This window comes from Cherax quadricarinatus, chromosome 7 (assembly GCF_038502225.1).
Source record: "Cherax quadricarinatus isolate ZL_2023a chromosome 7, ASM3850222v1, whole genome shotgun sequence".
Classification (NCBI taxonomy): domain Eukaryota; kingdom Metazoa; phylum Arthropoda; class Malacostraca; order Decapoda; family Parastacidae; genus Cherax; species Cherax quadricarinatus.
In genome coordinates, this window is record NC_091298.1 from 60,444,242 (window position 1) to 60,466,363 (window position 22,122).

Sequence of the window (22,122 nt, forward strand, 5' to 3'; positions counted from 1 at the left end):
TGTATACTGCCAGTGCAGTGTGTATACTGCCAGTGCAGTGTGTATACTGCCAGTGCAGTGTGTATACTGCCAGTGCAGTGTGTATCCTAACAGTGCAGTGTGTATACTGCCAGTGCAGTGTGTATACTGCCAGTGCAGTGTGTATCCTAACAGTGCAGTGTGTATACTGCCAGTGCAGTGTGTATCCTAACAGTGCAGTGTGTATACTGCCAGTGCAGTGTGTATCCTAACAGTGCAGTGTGTATACTGCCAGTGCAGTGTGTATCCTAACAGTGCAGTGTGTATACTGCCAGTGCACTGTGTATCCTAACAGTGCAGTGTGTATCCTAACAGTGCAGTGTGTATCCTAACAGTGCAGTGTGTATCCTAACAGTGCAGTGTGTATACTGCCAGTGCACTGTGTATCCTAACAGTGCAGTGTGTATCCTAACAGTGCAGTGTGTATCCTAACAGTGCAGTGTGTATCCTAACAGTGCAGTGTGTATACTGCCAGTGCAGTGTGTATCCTAACAGTGCAGTGTGTATACTGCCAGTGCAGTGTGTATCCTAACAGTGCAGTGTGTATACTGCCAGTGCAGTGTGTATCCTAACAGTGCAGTGTGTATACTGCCAGTGCACTGTGTATCCTAACAGTGCAGTGTGTATACTGCCAGTGCAGTGTGTATCCTAACAGTGCAGTGTGTATACTGCCAGTGCAGTGTGTATCCTAACAGTGCAGTGTGTATCCTAACAGTGCAGTGTGTATCCTAACAGTGCAGTGTGTATCCTAACAGTGCAGTGTGTATACTGCCAGTGCAGTGTGTATCCTAACAGTGCAGTGTGTATACTGCCAGTGCAGTGTGTATCCTAACAGTGCAGTGTGTATACTGCCAGTGCAGTGTGTATCCTAACAGTGCAGTGTGTATACTGCCAGTGCAGTGTGTATCCTAACAGTGCAGTGTGTATACTGCCAGTGCAGTGTGTATCCTAACAGTGCAGTGTGTATCCTAACAGTGCAGTGTGTATCCTAACAGTGCAGTGTGTATCCTAACAGTGCAGTGTGTATCCTAACAGTGCAGTGTGTATACTGCCAGTGCAGTGTGTATCCTAACAGTGCAGTGTGTATACTGCCAGTGCAGTGTGTATCCTAACAGTGCAGTGTGTATACTGCCAGTGCAGTGTGTATCCTAACAGTGCAGTGTGTATACTGCCAGTGCAGTGTGTATCCTAACAGTGCAGTGTGTATCCTAACAGTGCAGTGTGTATCCTAACAGTGCAGTGTGTATCCTAACAGTGCAGTGTGTATCCTAACAGTGCAGTGTGTATCCTAACAGTGCTGTGTGTATCCTAACAGTGCAGTGTGTATCCTAACAGTGCTGTGTGTATCCTAACAGTGCAGTGTGTATCCTAACAGTGCAGTGTGTATCCTAACAGTGCAGTGTGTATCCTAACAGTGCAGTGTGTATCCTAACAGTGCTGTGTGTATCCTAACAGTGCAGTGTGTATCCTAACAGTGCAGTGTGTATCCTAACAGTGCAGTGTGTATCCTAACAGTGCTGTGTGTATCCTAACAGTGCAGTGTGTATCCTAACAGTGCAGTGTGTATCCTAACAGTGTTGTGTGTATCCTAACAGAGCAGTGTGTATCCTAACAGTGCAGTGTGTATCCTAAGAGTGCAGTGTGTATCCTAACAGTGCTGTGTGTATCCTAACAGAGCAGTGTGTATCCTAACAGTGCAGTGTGTATACTGCCAGTGCAGTGTGTATCCTAACAGTGCAGTGTGTATACTGCCAGTGCAGTGTGTATCCTAACAGTGCAGTGTGTATACTGCCAGTGCAGTGTGTATCCTAACAGTGCAGTGTGTATCCTAACAGTGCAGTGTGTATCCTAACAGTGCAGTGTGTATCCTAACAGTGCAGTGTGTATCCTAACAGTGCAGTGTGTATCCTAACAGTGCAGTGTATCCTAACAGTGCAGTGTGTATCCTAACAGTGCAGTGTGTATCCTAACAGTGCAGTGTGTATCCTAACAGTGCAGTGTGTATCCTAACAGTGCAGTGTGTATCCTAACAGTGCAGTGTGTATCCTAACAGTGCTGTGTGTATCCTAACAGTGCAGTGTGTATCCTAACAGTGCAGTGTGTATCCTAACAGTGCAGTGTGTATCCTAACAGTGCAGTGTGTATCCTAACAGTGCAGTGTGTATCCTAACAGTGCAGTGTGTATCCTAACAGTGCAGTGTGTATCCTAACAGTGCAGTGTGTATCCTAACAGTGCAGTGTGTATCCTAACAGTGCTGTGTGTATCCTAACAGTGCAGTGTGTATCCTAACAGTGCAGTGTGTATCCTAACAGTGCAGTGTGTATCCTAACAGTGCAGTGTGTATCCTAACAGTGCAGTGTGTATCCTAACAGTGCTGTGTGTATCCTAACAGTGCTGTGTGTATCCTAACAGTGCTGTGTGTATCCTAACAGTGCAGTGTGTATCCTAACAGTGCAGTGTGTATCCTAACAGTGCAGTGTGTATCCTAACAGTGCTGTGTGTATCCTAACAGTGCAGTGTGTATCCTAACAGTGCAGTGTGTATCCTAACAGTGCAGTGTGTATCCTAACAGTGCAGTGTGTATCCTAACAGTGCAGTGTGTATCCTAACAGTGCAGTGTGTATCCTAACAGTGCTGTGTGTATCCTAACAGTGCTGTGTGTATCCTAACAGTGCTGTGTGTATCCTAACAGTGTTGTGTGTATCCTAACAGTGCAGTGTGTATCCTAACAGTGCAGTGTGTATCCTAACAGTGCAGTGTGTATCCTAACAGTGCAGTGTGTATCCTAACAGTGCAGTGTGTGTGTTTTGGTTTGTCTTGAGGGTGTGGTTTGGATTTGATTTACACACACACACACACACACACACACACACACCTACGTCTTCAGCTATAGAGTTGTCAAGAAGTGGAACACCCTGGAGAGTGGTGTATACCTGGAGAGGGCTTCGGGGGCCAACGCCCCCGGGACCCGGTCTGTGACCAGGCCTCATGGTGGATCAGGGCGTGATCAACTAGGCTGTGGAGGGAAGATCCATACATAGCTTTAAGTAGAGTTGTGATAAGTCTCTTGGAGAGGGTTTGTGAGTGGACCTAGTAGCGACTAGCGAAGAGGCGGGTCCAAGAGCTGTGACTCGACCCTTACAGCCACATACAGGCAGTAAGGGTGTATTAGTTGAGTATACAAGGGACAGATAGAGGGTAAATCACCGATCATTTGCCGGTGTTGATGGTAATAATTTCGTGCCAGGTCAGAGACTAGTTTGGGGAAGCGGTGGGTCCAGGGTGTGGGTGTGGGGACTTTGTATGGGCATCGAGAGGGGTATGTGGGTAGGATGTGGGCTTGGGGAGGGTGGGTGTGGCTTCGTGACTCCGCGTAATGGCCAGGGAGAGTAAATAGAGTGAGATTGCTCACTCTCTTCCACTTCAACTGTCTTGTTTTTATCACTTCCGGTAAGGTCGCTCACTGTGTGTAGTGTGTACACTTCATTGTGTGTGTGTACACTTCATTGTGTGTGTGTACACTTCATTGTGTGTGTGTACACTTCACTGTGTGTGTGTACACTTCATTGTGTGCACTTCATTGTGTGTGTGCACTTCATTGTGTGTGTGTGTGTGTGTGTGTGTGTGTGTGTGTGTGTGTACAGTACAGTATACACACCTCAAGGTTTGTCTCTCTTTATCCGCCTCTTCTTTTGTCCACTTCGTTTCAGTCCTCTTCCTGGACTAAACACTTAATATCTTGGACTCTTAAGCACCTGCATCTTACCCTCTAACTCTTGTAGTGTGCAGTGTATGCAGTAGTAACAACAGTAGCAGCAACAGTAGCAGCAACAGTAGTAGTGGTAGTGTCATCGTAGGCTGTAGACTATGCCACAATTTATACTGGTTTTGTAATGTATAGTAGTAGCGATTACCAGTAGCAACAGGCTGGTTGACTAGGCAGGCATCAGCTAAGCCTGCCCCAGGGTCGGGTTGCTGCCATAACGTATTGCAGTGATTTCTATTAGTGATTCACAGGTTTATTTTCACCCAGGGCTGGGTCTCAGACCAGACCTACTAGACTGGAAGATGGTGGTGGTTCTGATGTTCATCTCACCCAGGGCCGGGTCTCAGACCAGACCTACTAGGCTGGAAGATGGTGGTTCTGGTGTTCATCTCACCCAGGGCTGGGTCTCAGACCAGACCTACTAGGCTGGAAGATGGTGGTGGTTCTGATGTTCATCTCACCCAGGGCCGGGTCTCAGACCAGACCTACTAGGCTGGAAGATGGTGGTGGTTCTGATGTTCATCTCACCCAGGGCCGGGTCTCAGACCAGACCTACTAGGCTGGAAGATGGTGGTGGTTCTGATGTTCATCTCACCCAGGGCCGGGTCTCAGACCAGACCTACTAGGCTGGAAGATGGTGGTGGTTCTGATGTTCATCTCACCCAGGGCCGGGTCTCAGACCAGACCTACTAGGCTGGAAGATGGTGGTGGTTCTGGTGTTCATCTCACCCAGGGCTGGGTCTCAGACCAGACCTACTAGGCTGGAAGATGGTGGTGGTTCTGGTGTTCATCTCGCCCAGGGCCGGGTCTCAGACCAGACCTACTAGGCTGGAAGATGGTGGTTCTGGTGTTCATCTCACCCAGGGCTGGGTCTCAGACCAGACCTACTAGGCTGGAAGATGGTGGTGGTTCTGGTGTTCATCTCACCCAGGGCTGTCTTGTGGCATTCTCACCCCCCCTCCTTCATCTGGCTGTCTTGTGGCATTCTCACCCCCCTCCTTCGTCTGGCTGTCTTGCGGCTTTCTCACCCCCCTCCTTCGTCTGGCTGTCTTGCTGCTTTCTCAACCCCCTCCATCTGGCTGTCATGTGGCTTTCTCACCCCCCTCCTTCGTCTGGCTGTCTTGTGGCTTTCTCACCCCCTCCTTCGTCTGGCTGTCTTGTGGCTTTCTCACCCCCTCCTTCGTCTGGCTGTCTTGTGGCTTTCTCACCCCCCTCTTTCATCTGGCTGTCTTGTGGCTTTCTCACCCCCCTCCTTCATCTGGCTGTCTTGTGGCATTCTCACCCCCCTCCTTCATCTGGCTGTCTTGTGGCTTTCTCATCCCCCTCCTTCATCTGGCTGTCTTGTGGCTTTCTCATCCCCCTCCTTCATCTGGCTGTCTTGTGGCTTTCTCACCCCCCTCCTTCATCTGGCTGTCTTGTGGCTTTCTCACCCCCCTCCTTCATCTGGCTGTCTTGTGGCTTTCTCACCCCCTCCTTCATCTGGCTGTCTTGTGGCTTTCTCACCCCCTCCTTCATCTGGCTGTCTTGTGGCATTCTCACCCCCCTCCTTCATCTGGCTGTCTTGTGGCATTCTCACCCCCTCCTTCATCTGGCTGTCTTGTGGCATTCTCACCCCCCTCCTTCATCTGGCTGTCTTGTGGCTTTCTCACCCCCCTCCTTCATCTGGCTGTCTTGTGGCTTTCTCACCCCCTCCTTCATCTGGCTGTCTTGTGGCTTTCTCACCCCCTCCTTCATCTGGCTGTCTTGTGGCTTTCTCACCCCCTCCTTCATCTGGCTGTCTTGTGGCTTTCTCACCCCCTCCTTCATCTGGCTGTCTTGTGGCTTTCTCACCCCCTCCTTCATCTGGCTGTCTTGTGGCTTTCTCACCCCTCACCCTCCTTCATCTGGCTGTCTTGTGGCTTTCTCACCCCCCTCCTTCATCTGGCTGTCTTGTGGCATTCTCACCCCTTCCTTCATCTGGCTGTCTTGTGGCATTCTCACCTCCCTCCTTCATCTGGCTGTCTTGTGGCTTTCTCACCCCCTCCTTCATCTGGCTGTCTTGTGGCTTTCTCACCCCTCCTTCATCTGGCTGTCTTGTGGCATTCTCACCCCCCTCCTTCATCTGGCTGTCTTGTGGCATTCTCACCCCTTCCTTCATCTGGCTGTCTTGTGGCTTTCTCACCCCCCCTCCTTCATCTGGCTGTCTTGTGGCATTCTCACCCCCTCCTTCATCTGGCTGTCTTGTGGCTTTCTCACCCCCCTCCTTCATCTGGCTGTCTTGTGGCTTTCTCACCCTCCTCCTTCATCTGGCTGTCTTGTGGCTTTCTCACCCCCTCCTTCATCTGGCTGTCTTGTGGCTTTCTCACCCCCTCCTTCATCTGGCTGTCTTGTGGCTTTCTCACCCCCTCCTTCATCTGGCTGTCTAGTGGCTTTCTCACCCCCTCCTTCATCTGGCTGTCTTGTGGCTTTCTCACCCCTCACCCTCCTTCATCTGGCTGTCTTGTGGCTTTCTCACCCCCCTCCTTCATCTGGCTGTCTTGTGGCATTCTCACCCCCCTCCTTCATCTGGCTGTCTTGTGGCATTCTCACCTCCCTCCTTCATCTGGCTGTCTTGTGGCTTTCTCACCCCCTCCTTCATCTGGCTGTCTTGTGGCTTTCTCACCCCCTCCTTCATCTGGCTGTCTTGTGGCATTCTCACCCCCCTCCTTCATCTGGCTGTCTTGTGGCATTCTCACCCCCTCCTTCATCTGGCTGTCTTGTGGCTTTCTCACCCCCCCTCCTTCATCTGGCTGTCTTGTGGCATTCTCACCCCCTCCTTCATCTGGCTGTCTTGTGGCTTTCTCACCCCCCCTCCTTCATCTGGCTGTCTTGTGGCTTTCTCACCCCCTCCTTCATCTGGCTGTCTTGTGGCTTTCTCACCCCCTCCTTCATCTGGCTGTCTTGTGGCTTTCTCTATTTTTCTTCACTCACCAGCGACTTTATAGAGTCAAGGATAGACCGACACGTCAGAATTAACTGTTCAAAAGTTTGGCTTGTGATTTGTTTCTGTATTGTGGCTTGTTTGTGGTTTGTTCCAGTCACGGTATTATGGCTTGTGGTTTGTTCCAGTCACGGTATTATGGCTTACTTGTGATTTGTTCCAGTCACGGTATTATGGCTTGTGGTTTGTTCCAGTCACGGTATTGTGGCTTGTGGTTTGTTCCAGTCACAGTATTGTGGCTTGTGATTTGTTCCAGTCACGGTATTGTGGCTTGTGGTTTGTTCCAGTCACAGTATTGTGGCTTGTGATTTGTTCCAGTCACGGTATTGTGGCTTGTGGTTTGTTCCAGTCACAGTATTGTGGCTTACTTGTGGTTTGTTCCAGTCACGGTATTGTGGCTTGTTGTTCGTTCCAGTCACGGTATTGTGGCTTACTTGTGGTTTGTTCCAGTCACGGTATTGTGGCTTGTGGTTCGTTCCAGTCACGGTATTGTGGCTTACTTGTGGTTTGTTCCAGTCACGGTATTGTGGCTTGTGGTTCGTTCCAGTCACGGTATTGTGGCTTACTTGTGGTTTGTTCCAGTCACGGTATTGTGGCTTACTTGTGATTTGTTCCAGTCACGGTATTGTGGCTTACTTGTGATTTGTTCCAGTCACGGTATTGTGGCTTACTTGTGATTTGTTCCGGCCTTGTTATTTTGGATTGTTTGTGAACTGTTGGAGGCATGGCAGTGTAGATGTGCTGGTCGTGACGTGTGTGTACACGCGCGTCAACTAAGACTTGTCAAGGACTGCTGTCACTTGTCTTGAGACAAATACGTGTGTGTGCTTAGTTTTATTTGTTTTTCTTATGGCTAGTTATTGTGTTTGTGCTGGTGATCGTTCTCTGGCTGGGAAGGAGGCGTGGCTGGCTGGGAGGGAGGCGTGGCTGGCTGGGAGGGAGGCGTGGCTGGCTGGGAGGAGTGTGCTATTGCTTTACGCTACATGAAAGTAGGAATAAGGGAGAAAGCGAGGGAGAGTAGGGTGAAGTGTGAGAGTGAGTAGTGTTAGGGAGGGTAGATGAAGGGTGGGTGAAGGGAGGAGGAAGGGTGGGTGAAGGAAGGAGGGTAGGTGAAGGAAGGAGGGTAGGTGAAGGGAGGAAGGAGGGTAGGTGAAGGGAGGAAGGAGGGTGGGTGAAGGGAGGAAGGAAGGAGGGTGGGTGAAGGGAGGAAGGAGGGTGGGTGAAGGGAGGAGGAAGGGTGGGTGAAGGGAGGAGGAAGGGTGGGTGAAGGGAGGAGGAAGGGTGGGTGAAGGGAGGAGGAAGGGTGGGTGAAGGGAGGCAGAAGGGTGAGTGAAGGAAGGAGGGTGGGTGAGGGGAGGAGGGTGGGTGAAGGGAGGAGGAAGGGTGGGTGAGTGAAGGAGGGTGGGTGAAGGGAGGAGGAAGGGTGGGTGAAGGAAGGAAGGAGGAAGGGTGGGTGAAGGGAGGATAAAGGGCGAATACTGGTCTGCCATGATCGTAGTTAATGTGTTTTCGATTTTTCTGAATGTAAATCTGCGAATCTGATTTAGGAAAATGATTTCCTGGGAATGTTGTGTATGATTACCTAGAATGTTGTGCATGATTACCTAGAATGTTGTGTATGATTACCTAGAATGTTGTGTATGATTACCTAGAATGTTGTGTATGATTACCTAGAATGTTGTGTATGATTACCTAGAATGTTGTGTATGATTACCTAGAATGTTGTATGATTACCTAGAATGTTGTGTATGATTACCTAGAATGTTGTGCATGATTACCTAGAATGTTGTGTATGATTACCTAGAATGTTGTGTATGATTACCTAGAATGTTGTGTATGATTACCTAGAATGTTGTGTATGATTACCTAGAATGTTGTGTATGATTACCTAGAATGTTGTGCATGATTACCTAGAATGTTGTGTATGATTACCTAGAATGTTGTGTATGATTACCTAGAATGTTGTGCATGATTACCTAGAATGTTGTGTATGATTACCTTGAATGTTGTGTATGATTAGAATGTTTTGTATTATAATGTTGTGTATGATTACCTAGAATGTTGTGTATGATTACCTAGAATGTTGTGTATGATTACCTAGAATGTTGTGTATGATTACCTAGAATGTTGTGCATGATTACCTAGAATGTTGTGTGATTACCTAGAATGTTGTGTATGATTACCTAGAATGTTGTGTATGATTACCTAGAATGTTGTGTATGATTACCTAGAATGTTGTGTGATTACCTAGAATGTTGTGTATGATTACCTAGAATGTTGTGCATGATTACCTTGAATGTTGTGTATGATTACCTAGAATGTTGTGTATGATTACCTAGAATGTTGTGCATGATTACCTAGAATGTTGTGCATGATTACCTAGAATGTTGTGTATGATTACCTAGAATGTTGTGTGATTACCTAGAATGTTGTGTATGATTACCTAGAATGTTGTGTATGATTACCTAGAATGTTGTGTATGATTACCTAGAATGTTGTGTATGATTACCTAGAATGTTGTGTGATTACCTAGAATGTTGTGTATGATTACCTAGAATGTTGTGTATGATTACCTAGAATGTTGTGTATGATTACCTAGAATGTTGTGCATGATTACCTTGAATGTTGTGTATGATTACCTAGAATGTTGTGTATGATTACCTAGAATGTTGTGCATGATTACCTTGAATGTTGTGTATGATTACCTTGAATGTTGTGTATGATTGCCTAGAATGTTGTGTATGATTACCTAGAATGTTGTGTATGGTTACATAGAATGTTGTGATTACCTAGAATGTTGTGTATGATTACCTAGAATGTTGTGTATGATTAGAATGTGTATGATTACCTAGAATGTTGTGTATGATTAGAATGTGTATGATTACCTAGAATGTTGTGTATGATTACCTAGAATGTTGTGTGTGATTACCTAGAATGTTGTGATTACCTAGAATGTTGTGCATGATTACCTTGAATGTTGTGTGTGATTACCTTGAATGTTGTGTATGATTAGAATGTGTATGATTACCTTGAATGTTGTGTATGATTAGAATGTGTATGATTACCTAGAATGTTGTGTATGATTACCTAGAATGTTGTGTGTGATTACCTAGAATGTTGTGTGTGATTACCTAGAATGTTGTGTGTGATTACCTAGAATGTTGTGTGTGATTATCTAGAACATAAGAACATAAGAAAGGAGGAACACTGCAGCATGTTGTGTATGATGAGAATGTTGTGTATGAATTCCTGGGAATGCTGTGAATGTGGACGAGGCAGTTGGTGTATATCAAGGCGAATGTGAGGAAAGGTGGTGGTATGAGGGGGGGAAGGGGAATATTTGTTAGAGGGGGGAGAGTTGATGGGGAGGGTGATAAAGGGTGTGTGTGGGGGAGGGAGAGAGGGAGAGGGAGAGAGAGGGAGAGGGAGAGAGAGGGAGAGAGAGAGAGAGAGGGAGAGAGGGAGAGGGAGAGAGAGGGAGAGGGAGAGAGAGGGAGAGGGAGAGAGAGAGAGGGAGAGAGAGAGGGAGAGAGAGAGAGAGGGAGAGAGGGAGAGAGAGAGAGAGAGAGAGAGAGAGAGAGAGAGGGAGAGGGGTGAGTATTGATTTTTAGCTGTGATGGTCACACGCTAATCTAGTACTGACGACCCTGTCATATGCTAATGTCCCTTCCAACTACCATCCTCACTACCACTTGTTAACTACCCTCTAACACTACTAAGTGTTATTGCTAACTCTCAACTACTAGCGCCTTCTTGCTTAGCAGTGACTGCTAAACATTTTTCAGTAACCCCGACACAGCCACTTTCACTGTTCTCTGAACGCTGTCCTGGTCAAAGCAAATATTTAGTCTTTGTAATTTAGAAAACTCTCCATGTATGAATTAAGTGTCTGTACATATGTCTGTACGTGTACTTGTATGTAACTGTATACGATGTCAGGGGTTGTCCTAGCTCCTGGCCTCGCCTCTTGCGGCTTGCCGGATTTTCTCCCAGCCTTGTGGGCCTTATCATAATTGTTCGTAAAACTGCGTATGGAGCCTGATTCTGCTTCCTCGATGTCATTAGATTTCCTTACCACCATGACACTGAAGAAGTACTCCCTGACATTCTTGCCTCGTCTGATTTCAACTGACGGCTGTGCCCACCAGTACCTGTTTCCCTCCTCTCATCCTATCCCAGTCTTTCCTATCAATTTCTTCAGTGTATTTGGTCGTTGTATTTCCCGTGATCCTTCTATCCTCGTCTTGAGATTCATTGCAGCCTCATCGTGTAGCTCGTGCCAACGATGGGATTGTTTTATACCAATACTTTCAAAATTAACCTATACATCCGGTTTTTGATGCTGTCCCATTCCTAGTTCCCGTCTCTTAGTTCTGGAACTCTCCTTCCTCACCTTTGCACTTCCAGTCTCTCATCCAGTTGTTTTAAGCATGGGTTCCATATTGGTGCAGCATACTACTCCAAGATTGTCTTGGGATTCTTGAAGACCACTTAGATTTGCCAGACGAACATGGCTGCAGAGGTTATTAGGTGTGTATGTATGTGTGCTTGTATGCGTGCTTGCTCCCACGCATACACGCACGCACTTGGAGATCTACTGCTGAGACCTTGGCATTTTCCCATTTTTTCTTCTATTTTGACCTGATAAAAGATCCCAAGAAATTACAAAAACAGGTTATCATGTAACATTATTGTAATTTGAGTCAGTAGCTTCAGATGCAGGATTTCCTTCAGTTTAATGTGATATAGGGTAACATTAAAGGCACTTCATGTGCGCCCCTCTGGTTGCTCGGTGAACATCGATGTGATAGTCCAGTTCGGTGCAGACGTTCTGCAGCATATCTGGTGTTACGCGAACTGCTTCACTGATCGAAATTTTCAACTCTTCCAGGGTTGCAGGTAGTGGTGGTACGTAAACTGTGCCTCTTCACTCACCCCTAAAGAAAGAAGTCACAATCAGTTACGTCCGGTGACCTCTGCAAGTGGCCTGTGAGGTCACAGGACGTAACTGTTTGTGACTTCTTTGGAAAGGGAGTCTCTAAAGGTAATGAAAATCAGTAGTGGCGCTTGAGACATTTACTCAGGATTGGTTTCAGAGTTGACACACTCCATCATCAGTATGTTAACTTTAAGCTGCTTCTGAATAAATGATGTTTCAAGAAGCAGAGCGCATTTTTATCTTCCTTATCAGACTCACCTTCCAAATGAATTCTTCTGTAGCTGTGTGTGTATAGTATATTTACGTGTATAGTGTGTGTGTGTGTATAGTGTGTGTGTATAGTGTGTGTGTGTGTGTATAGTGTGTGTGTATAGTATATTTACGTGTATAGTGTGTGTGTGTATAGTGTGTGTATATAGTGTGTGTATAGTATTTGCGTGTATAGTGTGTGTGTGTGTGTGTGTGTGTGTGTGTGTGTGCGCGCGCGCTCGTGCATAGTGTGTGTGTGTGTGTGTGTGTGTGTGTGTGTGTGTGTGTGTGTGTGTGTGTGTGTGTGATTCCAGGGGTCGAGTCAGTTCTTCTGTGTGTGTGTGTGTGTGTGTGTGTGTGTGTGTGTGTGTGTGTGTGGGTGGGTGTGTAAAAATACACATATCTGTTAAATTTTTATGCGCTTTTTAGGCCTAGTTTGCGATCCTGACGTTTAAAGCAACGATCGTTTTGCCGAACCAGCAAAATCGGCTTTTCTTTAACAAAACTGTAAAAACAATTGGGCTAAATATAAATATATTTGTTGCCACAGTTTCCGGTGACCTTACATAGGTCAAGATTAGTGTATATTACGTCAGGTTAGCATAGTTAGGTCAAATTTCTAACTTTATTATCGCGCATAATAAACCTGCCAGGTCCATGGCCGGGCTCCGGGAGTAGGACTCCGGACTCACCAAAGGAAAGTCCACACGCATTTTTAAAGTGACTGACTTAATAGTTGGTTCCGGGTACATATTGGAGAGTTGTAGGTGTTATGGCAGAGTGGGGTTTGTAGTTTGTTTGATCTGACCCCTTGAAAGTTGAGGGATTTATAGACTGGTGGGTGGTTGGTTGATAGCAACCATCCAGGGTAGCTCTGCCATTCTGTCTTGTGTGGAACATAGGTTGGTAGACAGCAACCATCCAGGGCAGCACTGCCAGCCTGTCATGTGTGGAACATAGGTTGGTTGATAACAACCATCCAGGGCAGCACTGCCAGCCTGTCATGTGTGGAACATAGGTTGGTAGACAGCAACCATCCAGGGCAGCACTGCCATTCTGTCATGTGTGGAACATAGGTTGGTAGACAGCATCCATCCAGGGCAGCACTGCCAGCCTGTCATGTGTGGAACATAGGTTGGTTGATAACAACCATCCAGGGCAGCACTGCCATTCTGTCATGTGTGGAACATAGGTTGATAGACAGCATCCATCCAGGGCAGCACTGCCAGCCTGTCATGTGTGGAACATAGGTTGGTAGACAGCAACCATCCAGGGCAGCACTGCCATTCTGTCATGTGTGGAACATAGGTTGGTAGACAGCATCCATCCAGGGCAGCACTGCCATTCTGTCATGTGTGGAACATAGGTTGGTAGACAGCATCCATCCAGGGCAGCACTGCCAGCCTGTCATGTGTGGAACATAGGTTGGTTGATAACAACCATCCAGGGCAGCACTGCCATTCTGTCATGTGTGGAACATAGGTTGGTAGACAGCATCCATCCAGGGCAGCACTGCCAGCCTGTCATGTGTGGAACATAGGTTGGTTGATAACAACCATCCAGGGCAGCACTGCCATTCTGTCATGTGTGGAACATAGGTTGGTAGACAGCATCCATCCAGGGCAGCACTGCCAGCCTGTCATGTGTGGAACATAGGTTGGTTGATAGCAACCATCCAGGGCAGCACTGCCATTCTGTCATGTGTGGAACATAGGTTGGTTGATAACCATCCAGGGCAGCACTGCCATTCTGTCATGTGTGGAACATAGGTTGGTAGACAGCATCCATCCAGGGCAGCACTGCCAGCCTGTCATATGTGGAACATAGGTTGGTAGACAGCATCCATCCAGGGCAGCACTGCCATTCTGTCATGTGTGGAACATAGGTTGGTAGACAGCATCCATCCAGGGCAGCACTGCCATTCTGTCATGTGTGGAACATAGGTTGGTAGACAGCGCCCATCCAGGGCAGCACTGCCATTCTGTCATATGTGGAACATAGATTGGTATACAGCATCCATCCAGGGCAGCACTGCCATTCTATCATGTGTGGAACAGGCTGGTAGACAGCAACCATCCAGTGCAACACAACCATACTGTTGTGTGAAACAGGTTGGTAATCAACACCCACCCAGGGAGGTACCACCCGCCTGTCATACAAGTATGAAACACGTACGGCAGGATTGCTGGTCTTTGTCTTACCTTTGATATATCTTTGAGTTCCGACCGACAGTTTTTCTACTCCCCGGAGCCCGGCCATGGGCCAGGCTCGTCTGGTGTTTGTCTTACGAGCATGTAAGATGCCAGGTATATCTTACCAACTTCTTGGTCATGTGTCCTTTCTAGTTGAGGCTCAGTCTGAGACCGGTCCGCGGGGGCGATGTCCTTGAATCACTAACAGATAAACCCCCTTGTGTTTATGGTTTAACTTGTGGAGGTAAAGTCAGCCAGGTCGTAATTTGCTAGCTGTACGACCCTTGGTAGTATCACCCCCTGTGATGGTGCAGTAATGGACTACCGGATCAGATTGTTACGTCTGAAGGTTGTCGTTTATTGTCGTTAACGACTAGCTTAACGGCCATCCCTGCTTGTTTAGCCTGACAACATTATGATGCTCATTTATGGGTGTAACGAGGGTCTGGAGCGAACCAACGACTACCATTACCAGTTAACGACACCATCCGCTGGTTCATTCAACTAGGCAGTTCGTGCCTTGTTTACTCCCGCTAATCCCAGCTTGTAGCAGTGGAACGACCCGCTTGCCGTAGTCGTTGACCGCTTGGCACAACCTTGTTATCGTCGTGGTGTTTCGCGGCGTCATTCGAACTGCTGCTATTCTTGTAGCACCGCAGAAGGCCTCACAGACAGCTAAGGAAACAGTGTTTCGCGCCCGCTAACAGGCAATTTCGCGGTTCGTGGACATATTATCTTGCTGGAGTGGGTTATTAAGGAAGCCGTTGGGCTTAGATGGTCTGTCAAGGTGTCTGTTGTGATCTGGTGTCTGTGAAGGGGGTGGTCTGTGGTGGTGAGCTGGTGGTAGAATCTATGCTGGTGGCGGCTGTTATAGTGTTAATGATGGCTGTTACGGTAATGGTAGCTGTTATGGTGGTGGTAATTGTGGTGGCTGTTATGGTGTAATGGTGTGGCTGTTATGGTAATGATGGTTATTGTGGTGGTCATCATGGTGTGGCTGTTATATTAATAGCTGTTATGATGGTAATTGTGGTGACTGTTATGGTGTTAATGGCATGGTAATTGTGGTGGCTGTTATGGTGTGGCTGTTGTGGTAATTGTGGTGGCTGTTATGGTGTTAATGGTGTGGCTGTTATGGTGGTAATGGTGTGGCTGTTATGGTGGTAATTGTGGTGACTGTTATGGTGTTAATGGCATGGTAATTGTGGTGGCTGTTATGGTGTGGCTGTTGTGGTAATTGTGGTGGCTGTTATGGTGTTAATGGCATGGCTGTTATGGCAGTGTTTGTATTGAATAACATTTAGAAACATCACCGTCAAGAAGAATTACACATACATCACCTGGGTAACTTGAGGCTTCGCCAACCAGCGACTTTATCAGTTCGACGCAGAAGTAACTGGAGGTGTTGCAGCTGGAGAGGACAGAGGATGTGTTGTCTTCCATTAGTCCTGCAAGAAACTACACACTGGCTGGCGAAACATTGTCTTTCAAAGATACCCAGGTGTTGTGGGTGTGTGTGTTTAATGTACAATCATCTTTATACCCAGAGGTATTAAATTTAAGCCGGGCATTGTGGTAGTTGCTTTCACTCTAATAGTCAGGGAATAGTTGATAGTTTAGCTTTGGGGTGATGCTCTCGCTGCAGTTTGGTTGTAACACTCTCTGGCGTTACTAATTCACAGATGGTTATAGCCTTAATTTTTAAAGGGGGTGGAAGGGTAAGCCAGTGGAAGGCCTCTGTCAGATGACCAAAAGCTCCAGCTCCGGGTCATCATATGACTTAAGACCCGCGTCAGGAAACACTTGTCCTGTGATGTAATCAGTCCATTGATGGACTGATTATATTGACTCCAGGCTGAGGGACTGATTACTTCAAACCCCTCCTGATCATCGCCATTCTTCTTTGCACTGGACTGATGAAGCCACTGTGTGGCGAAAAGTTTCCTCAATGAAGATACCCAAGTGTTGCACATGTGTCTAATTTATCAACTTACAGGTTTTCTGAACCATATACCTACAGGACATAAACTAGGCAAGTGACGTCAGTACATCACGCTGTTACAGACGCCTGGCCCATGGCCGGGCTCAGAGAGTAGATAAACTCTCGAAACTCTTCAGAGGTATATCAAAGGTAGTGTACAGTGAAATGACAGTTGCACACTGCCTCACCTCACTCGCTGGTGGAGTTGCATGCTCCTGCATATCAACCACTCGTGGAGGCACCTGTTACCATGTCCCTCAAAATACTGTTGATATCCAAATATTTTTCTTTTGGTTACAGGTCAAACATTCAACACCACTTGATGGAATGTCAACAAGCGTTGACATTCTTCTCGGTGCAAAGCCATTCATTGTGTGCTCTTTTATCACGGCTAATTCCCCGACGTAAATTCTTTACTGCTGTGAAGCTCATTTTCTTAACGCTCAGCCCTCGCTAATTTATTTTCTATTTATTTAAATATTTCTCACCGACCTCTTAAAGGGTGAAATTAGCTTCAGTTTATCCCTCTCAGGTGTTCCAAGAGTGGAGTTAGCTTCAGATTATCCCTTCAGGTGTTCCAGGGGTGGAGTTAGCTTTAGTTTATCCCTCTGGTGTTCCAGGGATGGAGTTAGCTTCAGTTTATCCCCCTCTGGTGTTCCAAGAGTGGAGTTAGCTTCAGTTTATCCCTCTCTGGTGTTCCAAGAGTGGAGTTAGCTTCAGTTTATCCCTCTCTGGTGTTCCAAGAGTGGAGTTAGCTTCAGTTTATCCCTCTCTGGTGTTCCAAGAGTGGAGTTAGCTTCAGTTTATCCCTCTCTGGTGTTCCAAGAGTGGAGTTAGCTTCAGTTTATCCCTCTCTGGTGTTCCAAGAGTGGAGTTAGCTTCAGTTTATCCCTCTCTGGTGTTCCAAGAGTGGAGTTAGCTTCAGTTTATCCCTCTCTGGTGTTCCAAGAGTGGAGTTAGCTTCAGTTTATCCCTCTCTGGTGTTCCAAGAGTGGAGTTAGCTTCAGTTTATCCCTCTCTGGTGTTCCAAGAGTGGAGTTAGCTTCAGTTTATCCCTCTCTGGTGTTCCAAGAGTGGATTTAGCTTTAGTTTATCCCTCTCTGGTGTTCCAAGAATGGAGTTAGCTTCAGTTTATCCCTCTCAGGTGTTCCAAGAGTGGAGTTAGCTTTAGTTTATCCCTCTCTGGTGTTCCAAGAGTGGAGTTAGCTTTAGTTTATCCCTCTCTGGTGTTCCAAGAGTGGAGATAACCTTAGCTACTCCATCCACTGGAAGGTGTGCCAAGACGATGATAGTCTTACCTACCGAGATGTGTATTAGGACACACATCTCGCCTAGATCTATCTGTTGGCAGGTGTGCTGCTGCCGCTCCTCTGTGTAGCCTCTGGTGTCCTGCTGATTGTCACACACATCGAGAAACCACTGTAAGGGTGGGGGTTAGAACTCATGGCAAGTGAGTGGCAAAACTACAGGCCAGTGCGTTAACCATTGGGCCAGCTGGCTACAATAAGATTCATCCAGCTAGGTATATTTATACACCATAGGGAGGTTAGCATGGGCCACCACTGTGACCACAAAAGTGTTTATAGATGAATCTCCCGCCAGCGTGGGCCGTGACGAACTCTAGTTCATGTCCCCTCAAAGCTGCCATCATAATTCACGAATTCGTAACACTAATACATTTTAAGAGTTTACTCACCGCAGACCCCTGAAGGGAGGTTCCCTGACGCTGGTGAGGTGCTCTTGATCTAGGGAATTAGATCTGTGCTCCGGCTCCCTGAATTGAGCCTGAATACCTTCCCCCCCACATGCGCTCTATAATCCTACGGGTTTAGCGTTCCTCCGTGATAATGCTCACAGTTTAAGATCTTTCCTCTATGGTCATATTTTTTACAATTACCGAGATGCCTGTAGGGATCTCGGTCAACTTTTAGTAGTGACTTTTGACATTAGTAATGCCATGGAGTTTTTGACTGATTCTGGTTGTTTTAACATGGTATGATAGCATTGTTTTTTTCTGTTTTGGTGTGTGCGTGCGTGTGTACGTTTTGTTTTATCGCGCTGACCTGCATAGTGTTAAGATTTCGTTCGGATTTTTAGCCTTGGAGGGTTAGCCACCCAGGATAACCCAGGAAAGTTAGTCATGGAGGACTGTTTAATTTCCATTGGGGGCTCTGTCTTGTCCCCCAGGATGCCACCCACACCAGTCGACTAACACCCAGGTACCTACTTGCTGCTAGGTGAACAGGACGACAGATGTGAGGGAACGCGTCGAAATGTTTCAGACTCGCCGGGAATCGAACCCGGGCCCTGTGTGTGTGTGAAGCGAGAGCTTTGGCAGCCAGGCCACGGGGCCATTTCTAGTAGCCTGTTGTGGGAGATGTAGCCTGTTGTGGGAGATGTGGCCTGTTGTGGGAGATGTGGCCTGTTGTGGGAGACGTGGCCTGTTGTGGCCTGCGAAGTCATCTCCCATCTTGACATAGAGCAGTTCCTAGTAGCACATTATAAGCCCTATAGATACCCACGTCCTTTGCTCGGTATTTTTGCAGAAATATTTCGATAATAGTCTTGGAATAATGGTGTCAGTAAATTACCTCTTTATTGCTTAGTCTTGGCCCCTTTACGTTCATCACTGGTCATCTTCAAGTACCCGTCTTAAATATATCTTTTAAAGTATGACTTAGTCATGAGCGATGGATTTTCTCTAGACCATTTATGGATGTATATTCTGGGTAAACCATTATAAAAAATGGTTTATGGGAAACTATATCATACACTGAGAGATTTAGAGAATGTGGAAGCGGTATACCAGAGAGAGGGGAAACACACCCTTTTAGTGTAATGTTTACCAGAGTTCCATCTATAACTTGTGTTGACCTTCAGCAGTGTTGACTAAAAGTTTGTTATTGTAATGTTATATTCTGTTGGGTTGGACTGCTTGAAGTGCGGCTTGAAGACTAAAGGTATTAGTTATTCGGTGTGACTGTGAATATCTTGACTATGATGGATATGCGGGCCAGAGGGCTGCCAGCAGAAACAGCCTGCTTCACCAGGCAAACATGAGACAAGTCTGGATAGGGGCCAGACTGTGGCAGTAGGAAAACTTGTAACTGGTTATAGGGATATCACAGTGTTTGTACTGGTGGTGGCAGCAGTGGTATACTGTCTGCTATGTACTGGTGGTGGCAGCAGTGGTATACTATCTGGTATGTACTGGTGGTGGCAGCAGTGGTATACTATCTGGTATGTACTAGTGGTGGCAGCAGTGGTATACTGTCTGCTATGTACTGGTGGTGGCAGCAGTGGTATACTATCTGGTATGTACTGGTGGTGGCAGCAGTGGTATACTGTCTGGTATGTACTAGTGGTGGCAGCAGTGGTATACTGTCTGGTATGTACTGGTGGTGGCAGCAGTGGTATACTGTCTAGTATGTACTAGTGGTGGCAGCAGTGGTATACTGTCTGGTATGTACTGGTGGTGGCAGCAGTGGTATACTGTCTGGTATGTACTGGTGGCAGCAGTGGTATACTGTCTGGTATGTACTGGTGGTGGCAGCAGTGGTATACTGTCTGGTATGTACTGGTGGTGGCAGCAGTGGTATACTGTCTGGTATGTACTGGTGGTGGCAGCAGTGGTATACTGTCTGGTATGTACTGGTGGTGGCAGCAGTGGTATACTGTCTGTTATGTACTGGTGGTGGCAACAGTGGTATACTGTCTGGTATGTACTGGTGGCAGCAGTGGTATAGTGTCTGGTATGTACTGGTGGTGGCAGCAGTGGTATACTGTCTGGCATGTAGTGGTGGCAGCAGTGGTATACTGTCTGGTATGTAGTGGTGGCAGCAGTGGTATACTGTCTGGTATGTAGTGATGGTGGCAGCAGTGGTATACTGCTTGGTGCGTAGTGGTGGCAGCAGTGGTATACTGTCTGGTATGTACTGGTGGTGGCAGCAGTGGTATACTGTTTGGTCTGTAATGGTGACAGCAGTGGTATACTGTCTGGTATGTACTGGTGGTGGCAGCAGTGGTATACTGTCTGGTATGTAATGGTGGCAGCAGTTTTATACTTTCTGGTATGTAGTGGTGGCAGCAGTGGTATATTGCCTGGTATCTAGTGGTGGCGGCGGTGGTATACTGGCTGGTGTGTAATGGTGGCAGTAGTGGTATACTGTCTGGTGTGTAGTGGTGGCAGTAGTGGTATACTGTCTGGTGTGTAGTGGCAGCAGTGGTGGTATACTGTCTGGTGTGTAATTGTGGTATACTGCCTGGTATGTAGTAGTGGCAGCGGTGGTATACTGCCTGGTGTGTAATAGTGGCAGCAGTGGTATACTGCCTGGTACGTAGTAGTGGCAGTATGCTGCCTGGTATGTAGTAGTGGCAGTATACTGCCTGGTATGTAGTAGTGGCAGTATACTGCCTCGTATGTAGTAGTGGCAGTGGTAGTATACTGCCTGGTATGTAGTAGTGGCAGTGGTAGTATACTGCCTGGTATGTAGTGGTGGCAGTGGTAGTATACTGCCTGGTATGTAGTGGTGGCAGTGGTAGTATACTGCCTGGTATGTAGTGGTGGCAGTGGTAGTATACTGCCTGGTATGTAGTGGTGGCAGCGGTGGTATACTGCCTGGTGTGTAGTAGTGGCAGTGGTAGTATACTGCCTGGTATGTAGTGGTGGCAGTGGTAGTATACTGCCTGGTATGTAGTGGTGGCAGTGGTAGTATACTGCCTGGTATGTATTAGTGGCAGTGGTGGTATACTGTCTGGTATGTAGTGGTGGCAGTGGTAGTATACTGCCTGGTATGCAGTAGTGGCAGTGGTAGTATACTGCCTGGTATGTAGTAGTGGCAGTGGTAGTATACTGCCTGGTATGTAGTGGTGGCAGCAGTGGTATACTGCCTGGTATGTAGTGGTGGCAGTGGTGGTATACTGCCTGGTATGTAGTGGTGGCAGTGGTAGTATACTGCCTGGTATGTAGTGGTGGCAGTGGTGGTATACTGCCTGGTATGTAGTGGTGGTAGTATACTGCCTGGTATGTAGTGGTGGCAGTGGTGGTATACTGCCTGGTATGTAGTGGTGGTAGTATACTGCCTGGTATGTGGTAGTGGCAGTGGTAGTATACTGGCTGGTGTGTATTGGTGGCAGCAGTGGTATACTGTCTGGTGTGTAATGGTAGTATACTGCCTGGTATGTAGTAGTGGCAGTGGTAGTATACTGCCTGGTGTGTAGTGGTGGCAGCAGTGGTATACTGTCTGGTGTGTAATGGTAGTATACTGCCTGGTATGTAGTAGTGGCAGTATACTGCCTCGTATGTAGTAGTGGCAGTGGTAGTATACTGCCTGGTATGTAGTAGTGGCAGTGGTAGTATACTGCCTGGTATGTAGTAGTGGCAGTGGTGGTATACTGCCTGGTATGTAGTAGTGGCAGTGGTAGTATACTGCCTGGTATGTAGTAGTGGCAGTGGTAGTATACTGCCTGGTGTGTAGTAGTGGCAGTGGTAGTATACTGCCTGGTGTGTAGTAGTGGCAGTGGTAGTATACTGCCTGGTATGTAGTAGTGGCAGTGGTAGTATACTGCCTGGTATGTAGTAGTGGCAGTGGTAGTATACTACCTGGTATGTAGTAGTGGCAGTGGTAGTATACTACCTGGTATATAGTAGTGGCAGTGGTAGTATACTGCCTGGTATATAGTAGTGGCAGTGGTAGTATACTGTCTGGTGTGTAATGGTGGCAGTGGTAGTATACTGCCTGGTATATAGTAGTGGCAGTGGTAGTATACTGTCTGGTGTGTAATGGTGGCAGTGGTAGTATACTGCCTGGTATATAGTAGTGGCAGTGGTAGTATACTGTCTGGTGTGTAATGGTGGCAGTGGTAGTATACTGCCTGGTATATAGTAGTGGCAGTGGTAGTATACTGTCTGGTGTGTAATGGTGGTAGTGGTAGTATACTGCCTGGTATATAGTAGTGGCAGTGGTAGTATACTGTCTGGTGTGTAATGGTGGTAGTGGTAATATACTGCCTGGTAT